This window comes from Dipodomys spectabilis, unplaced genomic scaffold, assembly GCF_019054845.1.
Source record: "Dipodomys spectabilis isolate Male_0828 unplaced genomic scaffold, ASM1905484v1 ptg000299l, whole genome shotgun sequence".
Lineage (NCBI taxonomy): Eukaryota > Metazoa > Chordata > Mammalia > Rodentia > Heteromyidae > Dipodomys > Dipodomys spectabilis.
Genome location: NW_024870976.1, coordinates 1,252,335 through 1,260,569, shown reverse-complemented (window position 1 = coordinate 1,260,569; position 8,235 = coordinate 1,252,335).

The following is an 8,235-nucleotide window of genomic DNA, read 5'->3' as shown; positions in this document are numbered from 1 at the left end:
CTCACCTGCTGCTCTGGGTAGCGGGCTGTGGGTGCATCTGGGGTAGCCCTGCTAATTGGGCAGGTGGCTCCTGCCAGGAGGGACCTCTGCCTTTTACCTCCTCCCTCAAGCCGGCAGGGCGGTCCCTTTCCCTCTCCTGAGCCGCTTCCTGGGCTTTGGAAGACGCCTCCTGGCGGTCCCCATGCCTGCCCTCAGCCAGAGCGAGGGCTACACTTATGCAGAGCCCTGGTGCCCGTCTGGCACACTGGCAGACCCACCGGCCTGGTCATTGTGAGGGCCTGGCTGCAGTGAGCTCACCAGGGCCTCCCAGGGCCCAGTGTGGATCCTGCTTCTCTGTGAGAGGACACGGGAGGGCTGGTAGCATCTGCAGGGTGGCAGCATGGCCGGGGGCTCAGCAGTTCCTGCTGAGTGGACCACAGAGGCAAGGTGAGCTCACCCCACTTCCCCCAGGCTCCCAGCTCTGTGACGCCATGCTGAGGTGAGTCTGCTCCTAAGACCACAGAAGAAGGACTCTGCAGGCATCTTGAAACCAGGCTGGCCAACTCCAGAGCGAGCTGCTATCTGCAGGCCCGGCCCTCCTTCCCTCTGGCTCAGCCTTCACCTCCCTTGGACAAGGACTGTCAACCAAGCCTGGTAATTAGAGCAGCCTCCTGTCATTTCTTTCTTTTGGAGTCAGGCATGCTCCGGCTTGCTGCTGGGTCCTTAATTTTTGATCAGGGATGGCTGTTTGACTAATTATTTGGCAGTAATGAGGGAGGAGAGACAAAGTTGAGAAAGTGTCCCCGAGCTTTCAGAATGAAGCTGCAAATTAAAAAAGACGAGGCATGGGTAAACAGGACGCTAATTGGATTAATGTGAAAATGATGGATCCTGGTTTTAAAAAAGATAGGGAGCCAGACGACTGGAAGATTGAGGTCAATATAATTCCAAGAACATTATCCATCTCCAGCCTTCCTCTGGTTGGTGTGATTTTCGAAAGCACTAGAACCACAGAGAGGGTCTGCTCTTGACATCAGAATAGCAGCTACTCATACAGAACGCTTTTGAACCAATAAATGCTCTTGAGGGGCAGGGGGGGGGGGTTGAATTCTCAGAATTCATTCTTTAAGTTTCTTCACTAACCTTGAGTCCTTTTGAGAGATGCCAGAAGTCTCACTTGAACCAACCTTGTCTTCCTTTCCTAAATCATAATGAGAACTCATTCCCTGTTCTACATTTCAGCCAGCTCTCTGTAGTGGGAGACTTGCTTCACGCTGTCTAGATGCCTTCACTTTGTTTGTTGTTTGTTTGTTTGTTTGTTTTTGCATACTGGAGTTTGAACTCAGTGTCACACACTCAACTAGGACAGTGTTCTCCCTCTTATTTTTATTTTTATTTTATTTTACTTTTTGTTGGTCGTGGGGCTTGAACTCTTGGCCTGGGCGCTGTCCCTCAGCTCTTCAGCTCAAGGTGAATGCTCTACTGCTTGAGCCACAGCACCACTTCTGTTTTTCTGGTGGTTAATTGGAGATAAGAGTCTCACGTTCTTTCCTGCCTGGGCTGGCTTTGAACTGCGATCCTCAGATCTCAGCCTTCTGAGTTGCGGATTATAGGCGTGAGCCACCAGCGCCCAGCAGTGCTCTCTCTCTTGAGCTGTGCCTCCAGCCCTGCCTTTTGGAGATGGAGTCTGATGAACTTTTCTTTCCTGGCTGGCCTCCAACCATGATTCTCCACATCTTAGCTTCCTGAGTAGTAACTGGGATTGCAGGTGTGAGCACTTGGCTGCTTTTGTACTCTTTGAATGGCCAAGCTTGTGCCCAGGAACTCACAGTGTCAGAATGTGAGAAAAGTTGGGGTGAGTGGCTGACTTCAGAGTCGGCAGAAGTGGGCTCCAGCCCACCCCAGGTCTGCTGCTCCCTGAGATAGAGGGAAGCATCCTCCCTCACCCAGGTTATGGGTCTGTCCTGGGGACTGCACCACTGCCTCTCTGCCTGGCGTCTCTGTGGGGCTCAAAGGCTCAGAGGGAATTGGAGGAGGCTTCGCAGACATTGTGTCCTGCCTGGTCCTACCTTACCTGAGAGTCCATATTAACTCCAGTCCTCAAGATCCAACCTTGAGTGTGTGTGTGTGTGTGTGTGTGTGTGTGTGTGTGTGTGTACATGTGCTGGTCCTAGGTCTTGAACTCAGGGCTTGGGTGCTGTCCCTGAGATTTTTGCTCAAGGCTCTAGTGCTCTACCACTTTGAACCACAGCTCTACTTCCTGCTTTTTGGTGGTTCATTGGAGATTCTCATGGACTTTCCAGCCCAGGCTAGCTTGGAACTGTGATCCTCAGATCTCAGCCTCCCGAGTAGCTAGGTTTATAGATGTAAGGCACTGATCCTCAGGTTCTTTTTATTTTTATTTTTTTTATTTTTGGTCCAATCGTGGGGCCTGAACTCTGGGCCTGGGCGCTGTCCCTCAGCTCTTCAGTTCAAGGCTAGCGCTCTACCACTTGAGCCACAGTGCCACTTCCGGCTTTTTTTTTCTGCTTATGTGGTGCTGAGGAATCGAACCCAGGGCCTCATGCATGCAAGGCAAGCACTCTACCACCAAGCCACCTTCCCAGCCCCCTCAGGTTCTTTTTAAAAATATAATTTCATAATTATTATTAAGATGTTGTTATACAGAAGGGTTACCTTTTTTGGGGGCCATCAGGCTTGAACTTAGGATCTGGATCCTGTCCCTGAGCTCTTTTGCTCAAAGCTAGTACTCTACCACTTTGAGCCACAGCTCCATTTCTGGTTTTCTGATGGTTAACTGGAGATGAGTCTCATGCACTTTCCTTTCCAGGCTGGCTTCAAACTGCGATCCTCAGATCTCAGCCTCCTGAGTAGCTAGGATTACAGGTGTGAGCCATGTGCCCAGCTGAGGGGTTACCATTCCATTTGAAAAATAAAACATAAGAAAATAACACAGTATTCAGTTGTATTTTATAACCCACCCAAAAGGGCTGATAAAACATCCCTTGCTGCGCAGATTATTCAGGGCCGGGTAAGGAAGGGTCTTGACCAAAGGAGCAGGGCTGGCTGTGCTTGAACTTGGGATGTGGCCAGGGGTCTCCTGTGTGCTCCGAGCCTCTGCTCTCTGGGGCCACCCTCGCGTGCTTTCAGGAAGCCTAGGCCAGGGCGGGTTGAAGGAAGCTCCATCGGGTGTGAAAGGAGCACATGTGTTTGGCCAAAGCAGTGCTTCATGAGACCTGAGCCAGCTGGCCAGAAAGAAAAAAATGCATTAGCGTAGCCCAAGGCAGGTGCTGTCCTGGGTGTGTCTGAGTGGCAGGGTGAGGGGACACGGGGCTGTTTTCCCTAGTCCTGCCCAGGATGAAGGCCTTACTACATCTTAGTTCTAAGAGACTCCTTTTGGACTCTGCTCGGCAGAGTATTAAATGTGACTAACTGCCGGGCGCCGGTGGCTCACGCCTGTAATCCTAGCTACTCAGGAGGCTGAGATCTGAGGATCACAGTTCAAAGCCAGCCCGGGCAGGAGAGACCGTGAGACTCCTATCTCCAATAAACCACCAGAAAACCGGAAGTGGCGCTGTAGCTCAAGTGGTAGAGTGCTCGCCTTGAGCTAAAGAGCTGAGGGACAGCGCCCAGGCCCAGAGTTCAAGCCCCACAACCGACAAAAAAAAAAAAAAAAAAAATGTGACTAACTTTGTTATTGAGATCACGGCACTGGGGCCAGGCTCGCCTGAGCACTGTCCCCTCTAGCTCTGGCTCTGAAGGAGAGAAACAAGGACTCCGTGTCCGTGGAGTTCACCTGCCCTACTCAGCTTAAATAGGATCCTGGCTTTGGGCCTGTGTGACAGTCACAGCTGTGTGTGTGTGTGTGTGTGTGTGTGTGTGTGTGTGTGCACGCGCACACGTACGCTTACACACTAGCACTGAGGCTGGAACTCGGGGATTGAGATCTTGCTTGGCTTTTTCATTCAAAGTTGGCGTTCTACCCCTTGAGCCACACTTCCATTTAGGGCCTCTTGCTGTTTGATTGGAGATGAGTCTCATGGACGTGTCTGGCTTTGAACTTCCATCCTCAGATCTCAGCCTCCTGAGTAGCTAGGATGACAGGCATGAGCCACTGGCATCCAGCCTAGGAACAGCTTTTTAATTAAAAAAAAATTTTTTTTTTTTTGGTCGTGGGGCCTGAACTCTGGGCCTGGGCACTGTCCCTCAGCTCTTCAGGTCAGGGCTAGTACTCTACCACTTGAGTCATGTCTGGAGCTGATAGCTACATTCCTGGGTGGTTGGGGCCATATGCATTTCTGCTTTGACATGGCCTGGAACCCAGCTTCCCTTGCCTGCCCTCAGAAAAGCTCAGAAATGCACCAGACGTCCATCCTACCAGCAGAGAGATAGACAGACAGACAGACAGACAGACAGACACAGAGAGACTGTGTGACACACCGCAGTCCATGGGGCTTTGGGGCCCATGGGGGTGAGGTGCATGCAGAGGATGTACGGGGAGGGCTGACCTTGTCTTGGTCTGAACCATGCTTGGCCCCTTTCTTCTTCTCCATGTCTGTCCTCTGGGACCTTCAGTGCTTCCAGCACGTCCTGTGCTGGTCCAGGGCATCAGGATCCCGGTTGCAAGTGATGTTTCTCAGACTTGATTCGCACAGCTGCTGTAACATGGCCACACAATTTGGTGGCTTATAACAACATCCCCGAGCTTTCTTCCCTCTGGAGGTCAGGTGGGGAATGTGTGAAGCCCTCTTGCTGGGTGTCCAGCTGTGAAGAGCTGGTTGGCTCAGGAGACTGGGCTGTGTCAAGGAAGAGCCCGTTCCCAGCCCTTCTCCAGCGTGCTGGCCACCTCTGCTTTAGCCTCTCACCACCCCCCTCCCCTCCCTGGATGGACCCTGTGGTTCCATGGGGCCCTCCTGGCTCTCTGGAATGGATTCTTCTGGGAATTTGAGCTTTGTATCATCTGCACTGCCTTGATGGGAGGCGGTGGGGGACGATGGCATGGGAAGGTCCCCCGACTAGGGTGGGGGGCTCCTTGCAGGCCGGCGACCCGCAGAGAGGAATGTGGGCTGGGGAATTCAGAGTTAGGCTTGCGCCTGCATCTTATGTCGAATGACCTGAGCTTGCTGTGTGTGCATGGAGGACAGTCAGCGGAGCGTCAGCACAATTCCATGGTTTAACCTAACAATTACAAAGCTGGCTCCTTGCGTGGGACACACGGATGGCACACGGATGGCACGTGCCTGTGGAGGCGGAGGATGGGGGGTGGGAAACTTGGGCTTCCTCACACACACAGGGAGCCTTGCGGAGCCCCTGTGAGGAGGGCAGGGGTGGGACCCAGGCCAGCGCATGCAGGTCCCCAGGCCCCAGGGCTCCCCACCCCGCCCCGCCTCCTGGCCGCCCTTTGGCTCCAAGCTGGTCACTGCCTCCTGCCTTCCGCAACTCCAATGTCATCACCTAGGCAACCAGGACGCTGCTGCCACTGCCTGGGAGAGCCGAGGGCTTCCAGCCGCTGTTGCCCGGCCACCCCACAGACCCTCCCTGGGCCCAGGCTCCACCAAGGTAGGCACGGGCTCTGCTGGCCTCTTCTCAGGCCCCAAAGCAGGGGTTGACAGCCCGCGGGGCAGGAGCCACTCAAGGGCACAGAGCCACCGCCTGCTGGTGGCCAGCAGGCCCGCTGCTGGCCAGGCCAATCTGAGGAGGAGCCGGCTGTTGTTTCCCTAGTGGGACAAGCCACCCCGGCACGGCGCTTTGGAAAGCCCACTCCCTGACGTGGGGTGGACGGAGCCGGGGACGGAAGTTGTTCTGTTGCTGCTGCCTCCACTTCCTCTCTCTACTCCCTGCCAGGGGGCATTAAGTGGCTGGCCAGGCCCTGCCCAGTCAGGGCACGGCCAGGGTTTTGCCCAGCTGGGAACCCCATCCATGTTCAGTTGTACTGGGCCAGCCTAGAACTTGCCGTCTCTGCCCAGGACTCTGTCACCTGGCCCCAGAGCCTGCTCCAGCTGGCCTGTCCTCCTGGTCCTATCTGGTCTGGCCTCCACCCAGTGGAGGGCCCAGGAAGCCCCTCTGTCTTTGGCTGGGTCTCCCTGCACTGCTGGCCTGCATTGGACGGGGCACCCCAGCTCAAGAAGTTGTTAGGGTTCCACCGAGCCCACAGCGGGAGATGCTCTGTGCTGAGGGTGCTGGTTCTGTCTGCACATACGTATGTAAGTGTGTGCACACATGTGCACCGTGTGGTTCCATGTGAGCATGTGTGAGTCTGTGCACGTGCACTGCCGGGGTGGATAGTGGGGGACTGGCATGGCAGTGTCCGCAGAGCACACTGGGGCCAGGCCCCCGGAATCCCCTCCTCTCCTCTCATTGGCTCCCAGCCTGGGCCTGCCTGCTGGGACGCAGCCTACAAGGGTGAGGTCTTGGAGTCTTGGGGTGTTCCTGGCTTGCTCCCTTATTTGCCACCTTGGGTACATTTACCACCTGCCCTGAGAAGACGGTCCCTAAAGCAGATGCTCATGGGGCAGGGAGAGGACACTGGGCGGGGAACTGACACAGGCAGGCCCAGCTCCACAGCTCACCCCCTGTGCTCCGAGCTCTAGGCAGACCGAAGCCCAAAGCAGGGGCAAAGAGTCCTTTAACACACTGGTGAGAGGCAAGAGGTGTAAGACCAAACCCGTCCTTCCCCGGCCCGCTGGGACAGACAGCTCATAGCTCATTTGTTCTGTTCCTCCTGCTTCCTCATCGGTGCCACCAGCTGATGCTGGGGCAGCAGTGCTAAGCAATGCAGACAAGAGCACCGGCGCATGGTAATCTGCGTTACATGTGAACACACACGAGCCCAAGAGCCCAGAGCCAGGGCAGGGACACGGAGAGCAAACTCAGCAGCCGTCCCTAGTCCTGTGAGTCCCGGAAGCACGTACCCCATCTGCACGGGGGAGGGGGCCTCGGGGCTGCCAGGCGTTCACGGGGCACCTGCCCGGGTTTTATCAGGCTAAAGGAGAACTGAAATTTCCTCTAGAGAAGCCAAGAATGGGAGAGTCTCTTAGAGACAGGACTGCCCAGCAGGAGACACCTTTCCTATCTGGACTATAGAACAGAGGGTGGGAAACGGTGGGATGGGGATGGTGAGGAGGAGGAGGAGGAGGATGGTGGTGATGGTGATAATGACGGTGATGGTGGTGGTAATGATGGTGGTAGTAATGATGATGGTGATGATGGTGGTGATGGTGGTGATGGTGATATTGATGGTGATGATGGTGGTAATGATGGTGATGGTGGTGGTAATGATGGTGATGGTGGTGGTAATGATGGTGATAGTAATGATGATGGTGATGATGGTGATGATGGTGGTGATGGTGGTGGTGATGGGGATGATGATGGTGGTAATGATAATGATGATGGTGGGAGGGGACACCTCTACCAGCTTTATTTTTCTTTTCTTCAATTAAAAAATTTTTTTAGCTGGGAATGTGGCTCAGTGGTAGAGCGCTTGCCTTGCATGCCTGAGGCCCTGGGTTCGATTCCTCAGCACCATATAAGCAAAAAGAAAAAAGCCAGCAGTGGCGCTGTGGCTCAAGTGGTAGAGCGCTAGCCTTGAGCTGAAGAGCTGAGGGACAGCGCCCAGGCCCAGAGTTCAGACCCCACAACCAGACCCCCCCCCCAATTTTTTTTATTGTGAGTATATACAAAGAAGTTCCCTAAGTCAGGTTATGAGTGCGATGTGTCTTGATCAACATCACCACATCCATAATTCTCTCCCTCCCTAGAGCTTTTAAGACCCTCAAAGTCAAGCTGGGCTCTGATGGTTCACTCCTGTCATCCTAGCTACTCAGAAGGCTGAGATCTGAGGATCGCAGTTCCAAGCCAGCTCAGGCAGGAAAGTCCATGAGACACTTATCTTCAGTGAACCACCAGAAAACCAGAATTGGCGCTGTGGCTCATGTGGTAGAGCACTAGCCTCGAGCTGAAGAGCTCAGGGACAGCACTTGGCCTAGAGTTCAAGCTCCATGACCAACCCCTCTCCCCCAAAAAAGACCTGAGGAGTCACAATCTGGATTTGGCTCTAGCATACTCTGGAGCTGGACTGGCCTTGACTTTACTCTTCACACTTGGGGGCAGGCAAAATCTGGGGCGCCTCTCTGTCCCCCCACTGGGGGGCCACCAGGAAGGCAGGGCAGGTGTCTGTGGGGAGGGGTTAGGAAGGCTCCCTGGCATTGGGCTCAGCCTGGCACTGGCACTCCGGAACCCTGGGTGGGATGTGGTGGG